Consider the following 20,584-nt stretch of genomic DNA (forward strand, 5'->3'; position numbering starts at 1 on the left):
GAAGAAATCAACATACCAATGTCTTGATCTTAGAATTCTATCCTCTAGAATTGTGAGACGATTAATGTCTCCTAAGTCACTCAGTCTATAGTACTTTGGTATCATAGCCCTAGCAAACTAACACAGCAAGTTTTAAGCAGTTAAGTGACATGATACAGTGATCCAGGAAGAAGATGATGGTGGTTTGTCTAGGTTGAACGTGCAGAGGAAGAGAAGCAATTGGATTCAAGATACGCTTTAGAGCTAAAATCGATGTTGAAGGTGAGAGAAAGAAAGGATCCTGGATGCCACTCAGATCCTACTGTGAACAACAGGGTACTAGTGACGTCACCAAGACAGAGAAAACCCCTGACCCCACCAGTTCCCCTATTAACAGCATCTTGCTTTAGTGTGGTACATTTATTACAGTTGATGTGTTACCTATTAACACATTACTAATAACTAAAGCCCATAGTTCACAGTAAGGTTCACTCTGTGTTGTACATTCTATGGATATTGGTGAAAGTATGACATAAACCCAACCCACAGTTCAAGTATCATGCACAATAGTTTCATGGCCCTAAAATCTATACTCCACTGACCCATCCTCTTTCCCTCCCCCACTCCAACTCCTGGCAACCACTGATTTTCTTACTCTATGTATAGTCTTGCCATTTTCAAAATGCTGCAGAGTTGGAACTATACCATTTGACCCTGTGGCATAATAAGAAATATATGCTTAACTTTTGTCCCAATTCCTGGCAGACAGCTTCCAAAACCCCTAGAACCTTCAGAAGAATAACAATGTCTTTTGTATGCTGATAAAATGACTGGTGACTGGAGGACCCTAAATAACTGCAGGATGGTAGCTGGTTGCCTGAGAGACTAAGGCTTGATTGCAACTTTCAGCCCCACCCCTGACCTCTGGGAGGGAAGAGAGGCTGGACATTGAATTGATCATCAATAGCTAAGGATTTAACCCATCATGTATATCTTATGACACCTGCGTAAAAACCCCTAACTAATGATATTGAGAGAGCTTCTAAGTTGCTGAACACATTGAGGGCTGGGTGGGTGGCACGACTAGAGCAGGCCTGGAAGCTCTGTGCACAGCACTCCCCTAGCACCTTCTACTGTATAGCTCTCCCATTTGGTTGTTCCTGGGTTGTATCCTTTATAACAAACCAGCAGTTTTAAGGAACGTGCCTTCCTAAGTTCTGTGAGTCACATAAGCAAATTATAGAACCTGAAGACGGCATATGGGGACTTCTGAAGCCAGTCCCTCAGAAGTGACCAGCATTTGAAGTGGGGGGCGGGGGTGGGCACGCTGTGAGACTGAGTCCTTAACCCCTGGAGTTTGTGCTACCTTTGAGTAGTTAATGTCAGAACTGAACAGAGTTGTAGGATATCTCTGGTGTCGGGAAAGTTGGAGAATTGGTTGGTGTGGGGAGGAAAAAAAACCGTTATTTGGTAACAGAAGTGTTGTGAATAAAAGCAGTTCAGAGTTCCCTTTTCAGAATGACCTCTTTCACTTAAGAATGTGCATGTATATTTCCTCCATGACTTTTCATGGCTCAATAATTAATTTCCTTTTAATGGTAACTAATATTCCATTGTATAGATATACCAGCTTATTTATCCATTTACCTATCGAAAGATATTTTGATTGTGTCCAAATTTTGGCAACATGAATAGAGCTGCTATCAACCTTTATATACAAGTGTTCATATGGACAGGAGTTTTCAACTCAATTAGCTAAATACCAAGAAGCATGATTGCTGGATCATATGGTAAGAGTATGTTTAGTTTTGAAAGAAACTGCCAACTATCCTCCATAGTAGATCTACCATTTTACATTCTCAGCAGCAATGAATGAAAATTGCTGATTCTCCACATCCTTGCCAGCGTTTGGTGCTGTTAGTATTCTGGATTTTGGCCATTCTAATAAGTGTGTTGTGGTATCTCACTGTGTTTTAATGTCCAATTCTTTAATAACATATGAGTCCTTTTTCATACCTTTATTTACCATCTATAGATCTGTTGTGAGGTGTTTTTCAGATCTTTTGCTCAGTTGTTCTTTGAGTTGTTTGTTTTCTTATTTGCTAGGGTTTTAGAGACACTCATTTGACAGATAATGTGTTTTGCAAATACTTTCTCCCTTTCTATGGCTTTTGTTTTCATTCCCTTAATCCCATTTGCTGTTTTTAATGAAACAAGCATCCTTACATGGGAAACTGAGACTCAAAAATATTATTCTTAATTCTTTCTTCCAATTTACTGACCCATTTTGTTAATTCCATCTCTGAAAACTTCTAGCCTCAAGTCCACTGCCAAAACCATATTGTACATTATTAAATTACTACATTAACTGTCTCCTGGGATCTTAACATTTCAGTCTGTCAAGAACTGTGAAGGTTCTGATGTTTTACCCTACTTTCAAACTAACAAACTAGCCTATTGGAATTGACAACAATGAGACTCCTAATCAAAGACAAATGTCTTTATAACTCATGGCACAGCAACCTCTATGAGCCTCTTTTTCATTGGTTCTTTTGGATCCCCAGGTCCCAAAGGAGAAATGCCCAGCAGTCTAGGTGGATGTTGAGGATAATTAATTTATATCACACTGAGAGACTCAGGTTAGGAAACGCCAATTTCTTAAAATTGTCCTCTTTAAAATCCCTCCGCCACAAGGGAAATGCAGTATCTATTTTCCAAGGACATTCTTGAAAATCTATCCAAAATAAAAGTTTTCAATGTCTGCTCAGAAGATATGCAGCAGTGTGAGAGACCCATGGAGAATTTTCCCTCAATGTAATCTTCATCTCTCTACTTTCTGGTGGACAGTCAGAACAAGTAATCAATTAAAAACTCTTACATTTAACAAAAATACCTTTGGTAGTTCTGTTTCCTAAACAAAATATAAATTCCTCATATTCGAGGCCTTTCAACACCTTGAAGAGCATTCGAAACCCTTCAACACCAGTCTCCCAACCTCCCCTTTTAACCTTAATTCCTAAGACTTCCCAATGTGTACCATCCATGCCAATGAATAAGGACTTTGTCTGACTTTACCAGCTCTATATATCCTTTTATTCCTTCCATTCTTCCCGTCTCAAATATTCTCCCCATATCAATAATCACTGATAGAGTCAGGTCTGTTCAACTCTTAACTCATGACATGTTTTTAAAATAGATCTCTTCCTCTGAGGATGTGGAGTAAAGGGAACCCTCTTGTACTGTTGGTGGAAATGTAAACTGATACAGTCACTATAGAGAACAGTATGGATATTTCTTTGAAAACTAGGAATAAAACTACCATATGACCCAGCAATCCCACTACTAGGCATATACTTTGAGAAAACCATAATTCAAAAAGGCACATGTACCCCAAAGTTCTCTGCAGCACCATATACAATAGCCAGGACATGGAAGCAACCTAAATGTCCATTGACAGATGAATGGATAAAGAAGTTGTGGTACATATTAATATATACAATGGAACACTCAGTCAGTTCAGTTCAGTCACTCAGTCGTGTCTGACTCTTTGCAACCCCATGAACCGCAGCACACCAGGCCTCCCTGTCCATCACCAACTCCCAGAGTTCACTCAGACTCACGTCCATCGAGTCGATGATGCCATCCAGCCATCTCATCCTCTGTCATCCCCTTCTCCTCCTGCCCCCAATCCCTCCCAGCATCAGAGTCCAATGAGTCAACTCTTCGCATGAGGTGGCCAAAGTACTGGAATTTCAGCTTCAGCATCATTCCTTCCAAAGAAATCCCAGGGCTGATCTCCTTCAGAATGGACTGGTTGGATCTCCTTGCAGTCCAAGGGACTCTCAAGAGTCTTCTCCAACACCACAGTTTAAAAGCATCAGTTCTTTGGCGCTCAGCTTTCTTCACAGTCCAACTCTCACATCCATACATGACCACTGGAAAAACCATAGCCTTGACTAGATGGACCTTTGTTGGCAAAGTAATGTCTCTGCCATAAAAAGGAATGAATTTGAGTCAGCTGAACTGAGGTGGATGAACCTAGAGCCTATTATACAGAGTGAAGTCAGAAAAAGCAGAAAACAAATATCATATATTAACACATATTTATGGAATCTGGCTTCCCTTGTGGCTTAGAGCACAAAGAATCTGCCTGTAATGCAGGAGACGTGGATTCAATCCCTGGGTCAGGAAGATCTCCTGGAGAAAGGAATGGCAACCCACTCCAGTTTCCTTGCCTGGAAAATTCCATGGACAGAGGATCCTGGTGGGCTAAAGAGTTAGACATGACTGAGTGACTAACACTTTGTGGAATCTAGAAAAATGGTACTGAAGAATCTATTTGCAGGGCAAGAATAGAGACACAAATGTAGAGAACAGACTTGTGGACCCAGCAGGAGAGGGAGAGGGTGGGATAAATTGAAATAGAAGCATTGACATATATACACGACCACATGTGAACTAGATAGCTAGTGGGAAGTTGCCTTAAAAATAGGGAGTTCAGTCCATTTCTCTTTGACAATCTAGAAGGGTGGGTTGGGATAGGTGGGGGAGGCTTAAGAGGGAGCCAATAACCATATACTTATGGCTGATACACATTATTATACAGCAGAAACCAATACAACATTGTAAAGCAATTCTCTTCCTTCTCATCTCTTACGGCGTTTTTCCCCATAACTCAATTTAAGTATTCTCTATTAGTAGTCTATTTGCATTTTCTTTCTACTAGTGTGCATGCAGCTAGGGTTTATATTCTTCAACTTTATGTCTCTCATACTATGATCCATATCTAGTGAATATTGAATGTTAATCAATAAATAGATATTATGATTTTTGCTTTTCCCTAAGTAAATGCTTCCCCTGTGGCTCAGATGGTAAAGAATATGCTGCAATGTCAAAGACCAAGGTTCAGTTCCAGGGTCAGGAGGATCCCCTGGAGAAGGGAATGGCAACCCTATCCATTATTCTTGCCTGGAGATTTTCATGGACAGAGAAGCCTGGCAGGCTACAGTCCATGGGGTCTCAAGAGTCAGACACAACTTAGCAACTCAACAATAACAATGAAAGAAAAGGACAAGTTATCAAGAATGTCAATGATAGTAAGAATCTACTTTGAAGATACTCTTTGGGAGGTAGTGTTTTAGCTGATGTGAAGAAATAAGGAGTCAGTAATACAAAGAGTTGACGGGGGGATTATTCAGGAAAAGGAAAGGTATTTTACTTCTTTCACAAGATAGCTACATATAAAGCACTCAGCACAAGACTGCATTTTGTAAATTCTCAATAAGTGATCATATTTGTAATTGCTATGACTGTTGACCTTATTCTCTTGGTAGCCAGTCCGTAAAGACCTGCAGAACACTGACTAATCTTCTAAACCCTAACAGATACTCAAAAAATAAGCACTGGCAGTTACATCTTTAAACAAGAGGGAAATACACAGAAAATTTTACAAAACAGAAAATCTCATGAGAAATTCAGCTTCCTTCCTCTCTTTTTCCCTTCATTAATCATTCTCTAGATTTCCATATTATGAAAAACCTCACTAATTAATATAATGATAATTAAGGAATTCACATTTGTTCTGTAAAGCAAATGAATAATGTAATCAAAATATAAGGAGGTAGAATGTTTAATTAAGGAAACCTTTTGTTTCTGAACATTTGCAACCACATACATTTGCATACAATCAATGTGTTGATTACAAATGATGGACTTTTTCATTAAAGCAAGATACATTAAGATCTTACTCTTTAACTCTTGACCTTCTTAAACTTATCTTTCTTGTCAAAGTTTGCCATAAATAAGGTATATCACTGAGACAGATTCTTTTCTTTGGTTAGTCCAAATTAAAGTTCTTTGTGTGGCCAGTCCTAAATTGACCTGCTTTCCTTTCATAGATTTTTAAAATTCATACTTTGTCATTTTCCAGAAGTTAGTGGATCTAATTAAGTTATACTCTTTTATGGTTAAATGATTTTTTAAATTGTTATAATTTGATAAAGATTGAAAGGGTGTTCAAGATGTAATTTTCCTTCCTTTATTATTCTGCCAAATCTTCCTTTCTATAATCCTCAGGACTATTTCCACATCTCTAATTCCATATGCCCAGAGCCCCATAAGGGCCCCATATGGTCCTCTACATACCTTTAAAAAAAAAGTGTCTTTGTTCTCAGCCTCATGGCAGGAGATGAACTGTTAAGTTTTAGCCTGAAGTCAGGCCTCTCCTTAGACAAAAGGTTTTAAACTTGACCCTGAATGACTAATGTGTTCTATTAATCTTAAATGATAATATTGATGTCCCATAGGAAGGACAGTTTCAGATCATCTCTAGAGTATATCTTATTCAGACCATCACGTAAGGTATTTTAAAATATCCAAGATAAGACAATCATCCAAGACAACTTTTGGTTACTGTTAAAGCATTTTTTAAAAAATAATAATGTCATGACATTCATGTAGATATCAAATAAGCATGCATTTAGATTTTAATTAATCATTAATCAAGGAGTTGGTAAGAGGTTACAAGCAACTTAAAAAAGACTCCAAAGACCATACGTAGGTCAAGAGCACTGAAATGAATGTGCAAATGGAGGCAATGTTAGCTACTTTCACAGTGAAGGACAGGAAGGTAAGAAAAAACAGTTTTGGAGGAAAGATAAGCTTAGTCATGAAAATTTTAAAGTTGAGGCTAAAAACAAAGAACAGAAAGTTGGATACCAAAAACTAAAACTCAAGAGAAAAGTCAGCAGTGATAGAGATTCATGAATCTCTCATTGTAAGGAGATAATCAAAACCATGAGAAAAAATAAAATGACCCCAGATAGGCAAAAAGTCAAAAGAGAAAAGACAGAGGTAAGAATGTTGGGATACTTTAGCGTTAAAAGTACGGACTAGGAAAAAGGACCCTATGAAGGGATGAGGAATGAGGAGAAGTGGGGGATTCAAGAGTGAGAGAGTTGCAAATCCTAGGGAAAGGAATGGTTTCAAGGATGATGCCTGCATGCATGCTAAGTCACTTCAGTCGTGTCCAGTTTTTTGCGGCACTATGGACTATAGCCCGCCAGGCTCCTCTGTCCAAGGGATTCTCCAGGCAAGAATACTGGAGTGGGTTGCCATGCCTTCCTCCAGGGGATCTTCTTGACCCAGAAATCAAACCCATGTCAGTTCTCCCTCATTGCCAGGTGGGTTCTTTACCACTAGCACCACCTGGGAAGCCCTTCAAGGATGATAAAATGGCTCATTTCAAATGCCATTTGTAAGACAAATCCTGTGGAGGTCTCGTCATCACTTTCCTTACCAGAGAGCTTTTGGTAGTGAAAAGTGTGGTTAAAGAAGTTACTTGAAAGGTGAATAGGGGACTTCCCTGGTTGTCCAGTGGTTAAGACTCTGTGCTTCCACTGCAGGGGGTGCACGGCTTTTGACCCCTGGTCAAGGAACTACGATCCCGCATGCTGTATGCCATGAGGCTCAGCCAAAATAAAAAATAAATAAAATAATTTTTTTTAAAAGAAAGATGAGTAGGAATACCTGGTTAAAGATAGCAAATAGAAAATATTCATGTACTCTTGTTCTTTCTTGAATTCACCAAGATAACAGTAAAGAAATTTTGAAACCCATTAACCTGTGGAGACAAACCCAACAAGCGAGGAGGCAACAAAAAATTTTGGAATCTGGAAAACTGATGGATGAGTGGCAAATGACTACATGATATCAAGAACGCTGAATCCTAAATCAACAGTGAAGACAGTTAAGAAGCCAATCATTTCTTCCCACAGATCCCCTATCCAAGTATTCTGGAGGTAGTGGCACCAGGTTCTGATGCTGCTGAAGTTTGTCTCTTCCCGGCTGGTGCTAGTGGTAAAGAACCTGCCAATTCAGGAGACATAATAGACATGGGTTCAATCCCTGGGTCCAGTCTGGAAGATCCCCTGGAAAAGGAAATGGCAACCCACTCCAGTATTCCTACCTGGAAAACTCCATGGACAGAGAAGCCTGATGGACTACAGTCCATGGAATTGCGAAGAGTCGGACACAGCTGAAGTGACTAGCATGCACAAGGGGTTCAAAAGAGAAGAATCATTTGAGGATTTGTACAGAACAGACTCCAAAATGGCTGCCTTCTCCAGTAGAAAGACTTCACCACTTACAGAAGACTAGAAGTTTATCGTCTGTAGAGGGTGAAAAAGTTCTTGCACTAGAAGATGCCAACACGGTCACTGGAAGTGTACCCAGAGTGAATTCCAGGTGAGTGGGAATTGGGATTTAAAGGAGGACTTTTGAATACCAAATATTGAAATCTTCAGCCCTCTTCGACAAGTCTGTCCCCATAAAACTGGCAGCTAGAATTATAACTTCCATGCAGGAGATTAGAAACATCTTTCCTAGAGACTCCAGCCAGCACAAGGGAAAAGTCCTAAAATATGGACATCAGGAATTCCTGAGGAAACAGGCAGCTGCATCTCCACCATTAAGCTTATTGTCCGTGATGCAGAATGCACACTACCCTCTCAGATATTTTCATCAGCTTTTAAGTTCTTCAACTTAAACATAAACATATAGTCGAGGATCCCCAAACAACTAAAGAAAGCCACTAACATGAAAGGCAGAAAACAAAACAAGCAGCAAATAAATCAACTGTGCAGGGAGGTGAAAACCTCAAAACACTAATATTTATATGTCAGAAAAATAAGACATGTTACCTTTGAAACATAAACAGAAATGCTGCAGATAAGGGAAACAAAGAATAAGAAAGAACTCTTGGAAAAATGGAAATATGCTTGCAGAAATGAAAAAAGGGAAATCTTAGAAAAGGAAAAACTAAGAAAAATGATGAAATCTCCTAATAAGTAGATCAAAAGATAACAAGAAAATAAATTGGAAAAGCAACAAGGGAAGTTCAACATTCAAATAATAGAAGTTTCAGAAAGAATGAATAAAGAAAATGGAGGAAAGTAATCATCAAATAACAAATTCAAGAACCCGTCCTACATTGAAAGCATCCACAGAGTGTCCCCCCAAAATACAACATATAAAATATTCCATGTCAAGGCACATCCTGAGAAATTTCAGGACACTGTTCACAAATATATTCCTAAAAAAGTGGCTGTAGAGAAAAAGAAAATATAAGTAAGGAAGACGAAGAGGGCACAGTAGGAGGATGCTGAGCTCACCTCCCCTGAAAATACATAAAAAATATGACCATCTAAGGAGCAATTCTCACTGAAAACAATCTAGACATTGGAAGAAACTATTCTAGGCTGTAAGGAAAGATCCAAATGGAGTCTGATGGGAAGCATGGAGAAGTGACCTAGTCAGAACCCACACACCTAACAGGGGACATGGAAGAGGAGAGAAGTATTACGGTCTCAGATATCCAGATATCCTTCCTTGTGAGTGAGAAGTTTGAGTCACTTTTTCAGTTCAGTTGGTCAGTCGTGTCTGACCTTGCCACCCCATAGACTGGGGCACACCAGGCCTCCCTGTGCATCATCAACTCCCGGAGTTAACTGAAACTCATGTTCATTGAGTCAGTTCATCAACCATCTCATCCTCTCTCGACCCATTCTCTTCCCGCCTTCAATCTTTCCCAGCATCAAGGTCTTTTCCAGTGAGTCAGTTCTTTGCATCAGGTGGCCAAAGTATTGGAGTTTCAGCTTTAGCATCAGTCCTTCCAATGAATATTCAGAACTGATTTCCTTTAGGATGGACTGGTTGAATCTCCTTGCAGTCCAAGGGACTCCCAATAGTCTTCTCCAACACCACAGTTCAAAAACATCAATTTTTTTGGCACTCAGCTTTCTTTATAGTCCAACTCTCACATACATACAGGACTATTGGAAAAACCATAGTTTTGACTAGACGGACCTTTTTTGGCAAAGTCATGTCTCTGCTTTTGAATATGCTGTCTAGTTTGGTCACAACTTTTCTTCCAAGGAGTGAGAGTCTTTTAATTTCATGGCTGCAATCACCATCTGCAGTGATTTTGGAGCCCCCCATAATAAAGTCTGTCACTGTTTCCACTGTTTCCGCATCTACTTGCCATGAAGTGATAGGACCGGATGCCATGATCCTAGTTTTCTGAATGTTGAGTTTTAAGCCAGCTTTTGCACACTCCTCTTTCACTTTCATCAAAAGGCTCTTCAGTTCTTCTTCTCTCTCTGCCATAAGGGTGGTGTTATCTGCATATCTGAAGTTATTGATATTTCTCCCAGCAATCTTGATTCCAGCTTGTGCTTCATCCAGCCCAGCATTTCAAATGATGTACTCTGCATATAAGTTAAATAAGCAGGGTGACAGTATACAGTCTTGACGAATTCCTTTCCTGATTTGGAACCAGTCTGTTGGTCCATGCCCAGTTCTAACTGTTGCTTCTTGACCTGCATACAGATTTCTCAGGGAGCAGGTCAGGTGGTCTGGTTTTCCCATGTCTTGAAGAATTTTTCACAGTTTGTTGTGATAACATAGTCAAAGGCTTTGGCATAGTCAATAAAACAGAAGTAGATGTTTTCCTGGAACTCTCTTGCTTTTTTGATGATCCAGCAGATGTTGGCAATTTGATCTCTGGTCCCTCTGTCTTTTCTAAATCCAACTTGAACTTCTGGAATTCACTCTTCACGTATTGCTGAAGCCTGTCTTGGAGAATTTTGAACATCACTTTACTAGCGTGTGAGATGAGTTCAATTGCACAGTAGTTTGAGCATTCTTTGGCATTGCCTTTCTTTGGGATTGGAATGAAAACTGACCTTCTCCAGTCCTGTGGCCACTGTTGAGTTTTCCAAATTCACTGGCATATTGAGTGTAGCACTTTCACAGCATCATCTTTTAGGCTTTGAAATAGCTCAGTTGGAATTCCATCACCTTCGCTAGCTTTGTTCGTAGTGATGCTTCCTAAGGCCCACTTGACTTTGAACTCCAGGATGTCTGGCTCTAGATGAGTTATCACACCATCATGGTTATCTGGGTCGTTAAGATCTTTTTTGTATGGTTCTTCGGTGTATTGTTGCCACCTTTTATTATCTTCTGCTTCTGTTAGGTCCATACAATTTCTGTCCTTTATTGTGCCCATCTTTGCATGAAATTTTCCCTTTGTATCTCTAATTTTCTTGAAGAGATCTCTAGTCTTTCCCATTTTATTGCTTTCCTCTAGTTCTTTGCACTGATCACCAAGGAAGGCTTTCTTATCTCTCCTTGCTATTCTTTGGAACTCTGCATTCAAATGAGTATATCTTTCCTTTTCTCCTTTGCCTTTCACTTCTCTTTTCATAGCCATTTGTAAACCCTCCTCAGAAAACCATTTTTCCTTTTTCATTTCTTTTTCTTGGCGATGGTCTTGATACCTGCCTCCTGTACAGTTTCATGTACCTCAGTGCATAGTTCTTCAGGCACTAGCAGATCTAATCCCTTGAATCTATTTGTCACTTCCACTGTATAATCATAAGGGATTGGATTTAGGTCATACCTGAATGGTCTAGTGGTTTTCCCTACTTTCTTCAATTTAAGTCTGAATTTGGCATTAAGGAATTTATGATCTGAGCCACAGTCAGCTTCTGGTCTTGTTTTTGCTGACTGTATAGAGCTTCTTTATCTTTGCCTGCAAAGAATATAATCATCTGGTGATGTCCATGTGTAGAGTCTTCTCTTGTGTTGTTGGAAGAGGGTATTTGCTATAACTTTGCTATGCCAAGTGTATTCTCTTGGCAAAACTCTATTAGCCTTTTCCCTGCTTCATTCTGTACTCCAAGGCCAAACTTGCCTGTTAGTCCAGGTATTTCTTGACTTCCTACTTTTGCATTCCAGTTCCCTATAATGAAAAGGACATCTTTTGTGGGTGTTAGTTCTAGAAGGTCTTGTAGGTCTTCATAGAACTGTTAATGTCAGCTTCTTCAGCATTACTGGTCAGGGCATAGACTTGGATTACCATGATATTGAATGGTTGCCCTGGAAACGAACAGAGATCATCCTGTCATTTTTGAGATTGCATCCAAGTACTGCACTTCAGACTTTTGTTGACCATCATGGCTACTTCATTTCTTCTAAGGGATTCCTGCCCACAGTAGTAGATATAATGGTCATCTGAGTTAAATTCACCCATTCCAGTCCATTTTAGTCTGCTGATTCCTAAAATGTTGATGTTCACTCTTGCCATCTCCTGTTTAACCACTTCCAATTTGCCTTGATTCATGGACCTATCATTCCAGGTTCCTATGAAATATCGCTCTTTACAGCATCGGACTTTACTTCCATCACCAGTCATATCCACAACTGGGTATTGTTTTTGCTTTGGCTCCATCTCTTCATTCTTTCCGAAGTTATTTCTCCACTGGTCTCCAGTAGCATATGGGGCACCTACCGACCCAGGGAGTTCATCTTTCAGTGTCCTATCTTTGTCTTTTCATACTGTTCATGGGTTTCTCAAAGCAAGAATACTGAAGTGGTTTGCCCCTCCCTTCTCCAGTGGACCACGTTTTGCCAGAACTCTCCACCATGACCCATACGTCTTGGGTGGCCCTACACAGCATGGCTCATAGTTTCATTGAGTTAGACAAGGCTGTGGTCCATGTGACCAAATTGGTTAGTTTTCTGTGATTGTGACTTTCAGTCTGTCTGCCCTCTGATGGAGAAGGATAAGAGGCTTAAGGAAGCTTCTTGATGGGAGAGACTGAGGGAAAACTGGGTCTTGTTCTGATGGGCGGGGCCATGCTCAGTAAATCTTTAATCCAATTTTCTGTTGATGGGTGGGGCTGTGTTCTCTCCCTGTTATTTACCTGAGGCCAAACTGGTGGAGGTAATGAAGATAATAGCGACCTCCTGCAAAAGGTCCCATGCAGACACTGCTACATTCAGTACCCTCAAGCCTGCAGCAGGCCACCGCTGACCCACGCCTCCACTGGAAACTCCTGGACACTCACGGGAAAGTCTGGGTCAGTCTCTTGGGTGGTCACTGCTCCTTTCTCCTGGGCCCTGGTGCACATAAGGTTCTATTTGTGCCTTCCAAGGGTCTGTTTCCCCAGTCCTATGTGAGTTCTGGCAGTTCTATGGTGGGGTTAATGGCAGCCAAGAGGGTTTATGCCATATCCCGGTCTGCTGCACCCAGAGCTCCTGCCCCTGCGGCAGTCCACTGCTGACCCATACCTTCTCAGGAGACACACAAACACAGTTCTGTCTCAGTCTGTGTGGGGTTTCTGGGTCCTGGTGCACACAAGGTTTTTTTGAGCCCTCTGAGTGTTTCTGGTGGGTATGGGGTTTGATTCTAAATGTGATTTTGCCCCTTCTACCATCTTGCTGGGGCTTCTCCTTTGCCCTTGTATGTGAGGTATCTTCTCAAAGTCACTCCAGCCCCACGAAGCTACTTATTAGGTACCCAATTTAAAAATGGGCAAAAGACCTGAATAGGCATTTTTTGGAAGAAGGCATACAGATGGCTTATATTACATGAAAATACGTGCAGCATTGCTAATCATCAGGGAAATGCAAATCAAAACAATAAGATATCAGCTTTCACCTGTCAGGATGGCTATTTTCAAAAAGACTACAAATAACAAGTGTTAGCAAAAAGGTGGAGAAAAGGGAACCCTGGTACCCATCATGGGAATGTAAACTGGTGTAGTCCCTGTTAAAAACAGTATGGAAGCACCTCAAAAAACTAAAAATAGAACTATGATATGATCCAGCAATTCCATTACTCTTGAGTGTATCTGAAAAAAAAAAAAAAAACACTAATTCAAAAAGGTTATTTGCAACCTGATGTTCAAAGCAGCATGATTAACAACATCCAATATATGGAGGCAACTTAAATGTCCAATCAACAGATGAGTGGATAAAGAAAATGTGAGGTATACACATGTATACATATAATATATGTATTGTATACATATAAAATGTATATAATGGAATATTACTCAGCTGTAAAAAAGAGAGAGAGAGAGAGAATGACATATTGCCATTTACAACAACAGAGATGGACCTGGAGCATATTACAGTCTGTAAAAATAACAAAGACAAATTCTGCATGTTTTGACATGTATGTGGAACCTAAAATTTTTTTTAAATGAATACAGTAAAACAAACAGATGCACAGATACAGAGAAGGGAGAAGGAAGTAGGGAGGGTCATATAGGAACAGGGGATTAAGAGGTACAAACCACTGTGTATAAAATGAATTAGATACAAGGATGCACCATACAGCACAGGGAGGATAGCCAATATTTAATAATAACTTTAAATGGAGTATGCTGCTGCTGCTGCTAAGTCGCTTCAGTCATGTCCAACTCTGTGCGACCCCATGGACTGCAGCCCACAGTGGCTCAGTCATGTCCGACTCCTAGTGACCCCATGGACTGCCGCCTACCAGGCTCCTCCATCCATGGGGTTTGCCAGGCAAGAGTACTGGAGTGGGGTGCCATTGCCTTCTCCGTAAATGGAGTATAAGCTATAAAAATATTAAAACACTATGTCATACACTTGAAACTAATATTATAAATCGACTATTGTTTAATAAAGGTAAATAAATAAAATTAAGTCACAAAAAAAATCAAGGATTAGAATATCTTTGGATTTCTTAGCAACACAAAAACAATGTTTCAAAATTCTGATAGAAAGTGCCTTCTGATTCAGAATTCTATGTAGAGACATACTAAAAGACTGCAGAGATTTTTAGACATGAAGGAAACCAAAATATTTACATCCCCTATGTACCCTTTCTCCAGAAGTTACTACAAATATTCTGCCAAAAAGAGGGTATAGAAACAGGAAACCCACCTCAAGAGTTAGGCAGAGGAAATCGTGAGTGATGAGCTAAGACACAGAAGGACAGGCATGTCACAGCCAGTCAAAACTGAAGCAGGTCAGAAGTTCCAGTAAAGAAGTCTGCAAAAGGTGAAACTGATAAAATCCCTGGTGTGTTTTGAGGGATTGAATCAGTTCATAGAAAAACTAAGCAAATGAAGACAAGTTAACTCCAGGGAATATTTTAAAAGTGTGCAGGAAAGAACATCTAATCCTGTGCGTCCCCTGTGAATGACATTTAAAAGTCATAGCCATGTGACACCAAAATTGGTCTTTAACTATACAGGAAAGGGAATTCTTGGAAGTACATGTGTGAAGGACAGAGTCAGCAATAGAAGAAACCTCATTTTTCATGGAAGTGGTCAATAGATAGAGCCTACAATGTAAAAATCAAGGAGTAGTACGCTACATAAAGATATTAAGAGTAAAAAATAAAAGAAATAAAAGTGTGTTGCCCATGGGCTGCCAGAGAGGCAAAGTCTGGGGTTTTGTTATAAGCTTCAGAAAACTATCTGACCCCTTAAGCTGAAATTTTAATCAAATTTTACATTTTGGTAAAAATGTAAACTAAATTTTTAAAAAGTGAATGGGAATTGAGGACATTGAGATAATTGCACATGAGTTTTGGATGAATTCGGTGGAGGAAGAAAAAGTAAGGTGGGTAGGTAAAGAAAGACAAGAGAAGTTTTTTAAAAATACAGAGAAGTGAGACTTCCCTGGCTGTCCAGTAGTTAAAACTTTGTCTTCCAACACAAGGGGTGTGGGTTAGATCTCTAATCAGAGAACTACAATCCCACATGCCTCAGGGCCAAAAAAAAACAAACAAACAAAACAACCCAAAACATAAGACAGATGCAATATTGTAAAAAACTCAATAAAGACTTTAAAATGGCTCACATTAAAAAAAAAAAAAAGTTTTATTTAAAAAAATAATGAGATTCTTGAGCATTTACATAAGTCATAATGTCAGAGTCAGAAAATGGGAAGAAGTCACAAGTATAAATGCGAGAGGAAACTGTAAGGGAACAGGGTCCTCCCCTTGATGGAGTAGGGAGAAATGACTTGGAAAGCACAACTTTGCACAGAAGCGGGGACACCTCTTCTGAAATTTGAGGAGGGGTGGGAAAGTGTGTGTGCCTACAGACAAAAATGAAGTAATCTTGGGAGGGAGAAGCAGGAAAAACACAACGGTCTAACACCAAATTCTCAAAATTCAATGAACTCTGAGATTTGAATTTTCACTAGACATTTGAGATACTCTTTCTAGTATCCAAAATCAGTCTCCACTATTTTTGTTATTATGTTGTGAAGTCAGTGCACTCAGTGATCCCTGACCTTTTCAAGTCACTCATGCAGCAGTAAATGTGGGTTTGCATTCACGTATACACACACACCCATACCTCTTTTACTTACTGACAGGCGCCTGCTTCCCAAGAAATTATGCTGATACCATAGCAAAGAAGGCTTTGGAATTTTCTTGTAATTGAAAGAAATCTATTCCTGTTTGCATCTCTAAAGGATACAGCAGCAGTGGTACCTTGTGGCAGCTACCAGCTTAACTCCACTTAATTTAGGTCTGGCAGTTCAACAAGAGGTTCATCAAGTTACACTTCCTGTGCATCTCTAGAGCCATGTTAATCGATCATGCCAACAACAGTGTCAGTGTCCTGTAAGATCACATCTTCCAAATGATAAATCATTAGCCAGGGAGCAATAAGTAATCAGCTGTCTCCATCCTATTTGATGGAGCTAAAATTTCAATTTCAGCTTTCTCACATTTATGTGCCTTGTAAAATTCCTGGTTGCACTTTAAACACAAATAACTATCATTAATGGAGAATTTATAATGTGTCAAACACTGTTTATGTTTTGTGTATTCATGTCAGCATTTTACTTTCATTAACTTATGTTATTCTCCTAACAGCCACCTTAGAGCAGAAGTAAATATGTACTGGCCTTGCTTTAAGGAATGTGAAGTGACTGAGCCAGGATTCAAACTCAGGCATGTCTCCCTCCAGAGTCCTAGAACAGCAGATACTATGCCTCTCTTTCTCCCAGGGCACAGGGGCAACAGAGTGAGGTTTAGGCTAAAACCTGGACAGTGGTCCATTGGAAAAGGCCATTTCTCCTTTTTGCTCCACAGCATATTTGATGCAAACCTTTAATAGAGCTGACATCTGCTACAAAGCTTATATAAATTCTCCCTCCTATTACAGTCTTCCTGAATTCTTTAGGGCTTGGAGATGACTCATGTGTGTGTGTGTGTGTGTGTGTGTGTACATGTATGCCCATATGCCAGAAACTCTATGTTACTTTTTCAAATTTAGCAATAACATTATGAATTATAGAAGTTGGTGCAAAAGTAACTGCAGTTTTTGCATTGTTGAAATTTGTTGTGGTTATGTTATACATCACTTTAATGTACATTTCTGGCTTTTTTTTTTTGCTAATGACATTGCTTTTTTATATTTATTTAAGACTATGAAAATTATGTTAGACAAAAAGCAAATCTGAGCAGTTTTCTTACTTGAGTTCAAAATGGATTGTAAAGCACTGGAGACAACTCACAACATCAACAACACCTTTGGCCCAGGAACTTCTAGCAAACATACAGCACAGTGGGGGTTCTAGAAGTTTTGCAAAGGAGACAAGAACCTTGAAGATGAGGCTAGCCATCGGAAGTTGATGACAATGAATTGAGAGCCATCATTGAAGCTGATCCTCTTACAACTACACGAGAAGTTGCTGAAGAGCTCAACATTAAAATTCTGTGGTCGTTTGGCATTTGAAGCCAATTGGAAAGATGAAAAAGCTCAATAAGTGGGTGCCTTGTGAGCTGACCAAAAAAAAAAAATCGTCATTTGGAAGTGTCATCTTCTCTTATTCTACCCAATAACAAGGAACTGTTTCTCAATCAGATTGTGACGTGCGACAAAAAGTGGATTTTATACAACAACCAGTAACAACCAGCTCAGTGGTTGGATGGAGAGGAAGCTCCAAATCACTTCTCAAAGCCAAACTTGCACCAAAAAAAGGTCACAGTCAGTGTTTGGGGGTCTGCTGCCTGTCTGATCCACTACAGCTTTCTGAATTCTCATGAAAGCAACACATCTTAGAAGCATGCTCAGTAAATCGAGATGCACCAAAAACTGCAATGCCCGCAGCCGGCATTGGTCAAAAGAATGGGCCCAATTCTTCTCTAAGACAATGCCCACACAGCCAGCGCTTCAAAGGTTGAACAAATTGGGCTACGAAGTTTTGCCTCATCCGCCATATTCACCTGATCTCTCACCAACTGACTACCACTTCTTCAAGCATCTCAATAACTTTTTGCAGAGAAAATGCTTCCACAACCTCCAGTATGCACAAAGTGCTTTCTAAGAGTTTGTCAAATCCTGAAGCATGATTTTTACCCTACTGGAATGAACAAACTTATTTCTCATTTGGCAAAAGTGTGTTGACTGAAATGGTTCCTATTTTGATTAATAAAGATGTGTTTGAGCCTAGTTATAATGATTTAAATTTTATAATGATTTAAATTTCAGGGTCCAAAACCACAATTACTTTTGTACTAACAACTCAATTTGTGATTATCCATGGTGCTATGTTTTATGTGGGGAAAACTGGGATTCAAAATGGCTAAGTGATGTATTGTTTAAACAACTCAGAACTGCTGAGCCCAAGAGTTTGGGAGAAAATGCAACGTAGAACCACCTTTGAACCCAGCTCCGAATACAAAAGCTGGGAATACAACAGAAGGTACAGCTGTATTTCTCTTATCTGTTGCTGTTATGCAAATGGCCCAAAGGTGATGAAGAGATGTAAATATTTCTCATTAATTTTGTTAAAGACCCTGGATGGCATTGATGTAGGAAATTATATATGTATACAATTAAATGGAGACACACAAAGTGAATCCTTAATACAGGATTAGGGTACACTCAGCTCATTATTTTTTTATGATAGGGGAATAGAACAAGGATGCTCATTGAACATAAATATAAGATCATACAAAAATTATTCATTAGTCTCATGTTGTACAACACAAGGCTCAACAATCCCTTGGATGCTGAAAACAACTGTGCTTGGTCCTTCTAAAAGACAAAAGATTTCCCTGAACAACTGCATTTCTTTCCTGATAAAGCAAGAGTTTCTCTGCTTCGCAATATTCAAAGGACAGCCTGTTCTCACCAAGAACCAGGAAACAATGCTCTGCTTTCTATGGAAAACTGGCTTCACAAAATTATCCTGACCTTGAGATTTTTTGAAGTAGAATCAATGTGAAAACTGTCCTTGGGCACCTCCTTTCCCAAAACAAAAGTTTCATGGGAAATTTCCACTACCTGAACTGTTTAATCATGGTTTCTACTTTCCTTACATCTTATTCTTGTCTATTGAAAAAGCCCTTATTTATTTCAGTTGGAGCAGACAGAGGACTGGCATACACAAAGTCACTGTAATAACTCACACCCTCAGGAGTTAGAAAAGGATAATTCAATTCTTTTTAAAAATCACATAAAACTATATATTCTTCCTATGGTTATCTGGCTGTATACTCCAAATCTAAATATACTAAGGACATCAAAAAATAGAGTATGCTTGTGCATGCTATATGCCATCTTCAGAAAGCTCTGCCTACTTTAACAGACTTTTATTTTTTTCCACAAAGAAGATTCTAGAAGCTATACAAGCCTATCTTGTTAGAAAATAAAAAATAAATTTGCACACTGATGCCAGCTAAACCCACAATCAACTTTAAAATACAGTTCCACATTCATAATTATGCAAAACATCCCAAACCTGAGGCTGTCACACCCAAGGGAAACCCTTAAACTTAAAAATCTCATCACTTATGTGACTTTCAGAGATTTGTACTCTTCTCTCATTTCAAACTACATCATATGTTACAGTTTCATCAAAGCAGTTTGTTTCATTTAAAATATCTTCAAGGAGCTTAGCGAGAACAGCTGCAATGCAGGTCCCTCCTCTCACAGGAATACTACTGAGTGTTCCTTTCTGTTTTGTCTTCAGACTAGACTTGATTAACCAGATTTCTGGTAAGTCTGCTCAGACACCTGTCTCCATGTTCAAAGTTAACTGTTGTTTGTCTCACATGAGTATAAGAGTGGATAACAACTTTAGTGTACTTTTTATAGGGAGAATGAACAAGTTTTAACAGTCAGAAAGGAAGGGAGGAAGGACAGGAGGGAAGGAAGAAGAGAAGGGAAGAGAGAGGGAGAGGGAAGAGGAAGAACTTTTTATAAGAGATTGCCCTGATTGCTTTTTATGGCATAACTAATCAACATACTTAGCTGTATTGTCATTAGCATTAATCAGTTACCCTGGGACAGGAGTCAGTGTAGAGACAGGAAGCACCCATTTGCTCTGCGGACTTCAGTATATGAAATATAGTGATGCTATCTTACATACATTGTCTATTGTGACATCATTTGGCCAATGAGCCCACACTCTTCAAGTTAGAACCTGTAAAGTGCCACTGTAAGCCCTCCTCCTGAGCAACCCCACCCTGTTCCAAACTGCCCCACCCCACCCCGTTATACCATTATTTGAATAATCTTACTCCATTATGGTTTGTTTCAAATTGGTTACAATTCAACAAACTATTTTCTGCAAAAAACCAAGACATATAGTCAAAAGTAAAGGAGAAAATTAAAATATTTTAGCTGTTAAGATGAACATAAATGTATTATGCCTCCCTGGTAGCTCAGTCTATAAACAATCTGCCTGCTATGCAGGAGACCCGGGTTCCATCCCTGGGTCAGTAAGATGCCCTAGAGAAGGAAATGGCAAACCTCTTCGG

The 20,584-nt window shown here is 39.5% G+C and overlaps 1 protein-coding gene across 1 annotated transcript in view; it reads right to left on the bottom strand.

The window, feature by feature from the left end:
- Positions 1–20,208, bottom strand: part of TSPAN8 (tetraspanin 8) — a 66,083-nt gene extending 45,875 nt beyond the window's left edge. Inside the window, exon 1 of the mRNA XM_061415509.1 lies at positions 20,105–20,208. The gene's annotated coding sequence lies outside the window, so the exon portion shown is untranslated. The remainder of the gene's footprint in view (positions 1–20,104) is intronic.
- Between the last annotated feature and the right edge of the window lie 376 nt (positions 20,209–20,584).

This window comes from Bos javanicus, chromosome 5, assembly GCF_032452875.1.
Source record: "Bos javanicus breed banteng chromosome 5, ARS-OSU_banteng_1.0, whole genome shotgun sequence".
NCBI classification, from domain to species: Eukaryota; Metazoa; Chordata; class Mammalia; order Artiodactyla; family Bovidae; genus Bos; species Bos javanicus.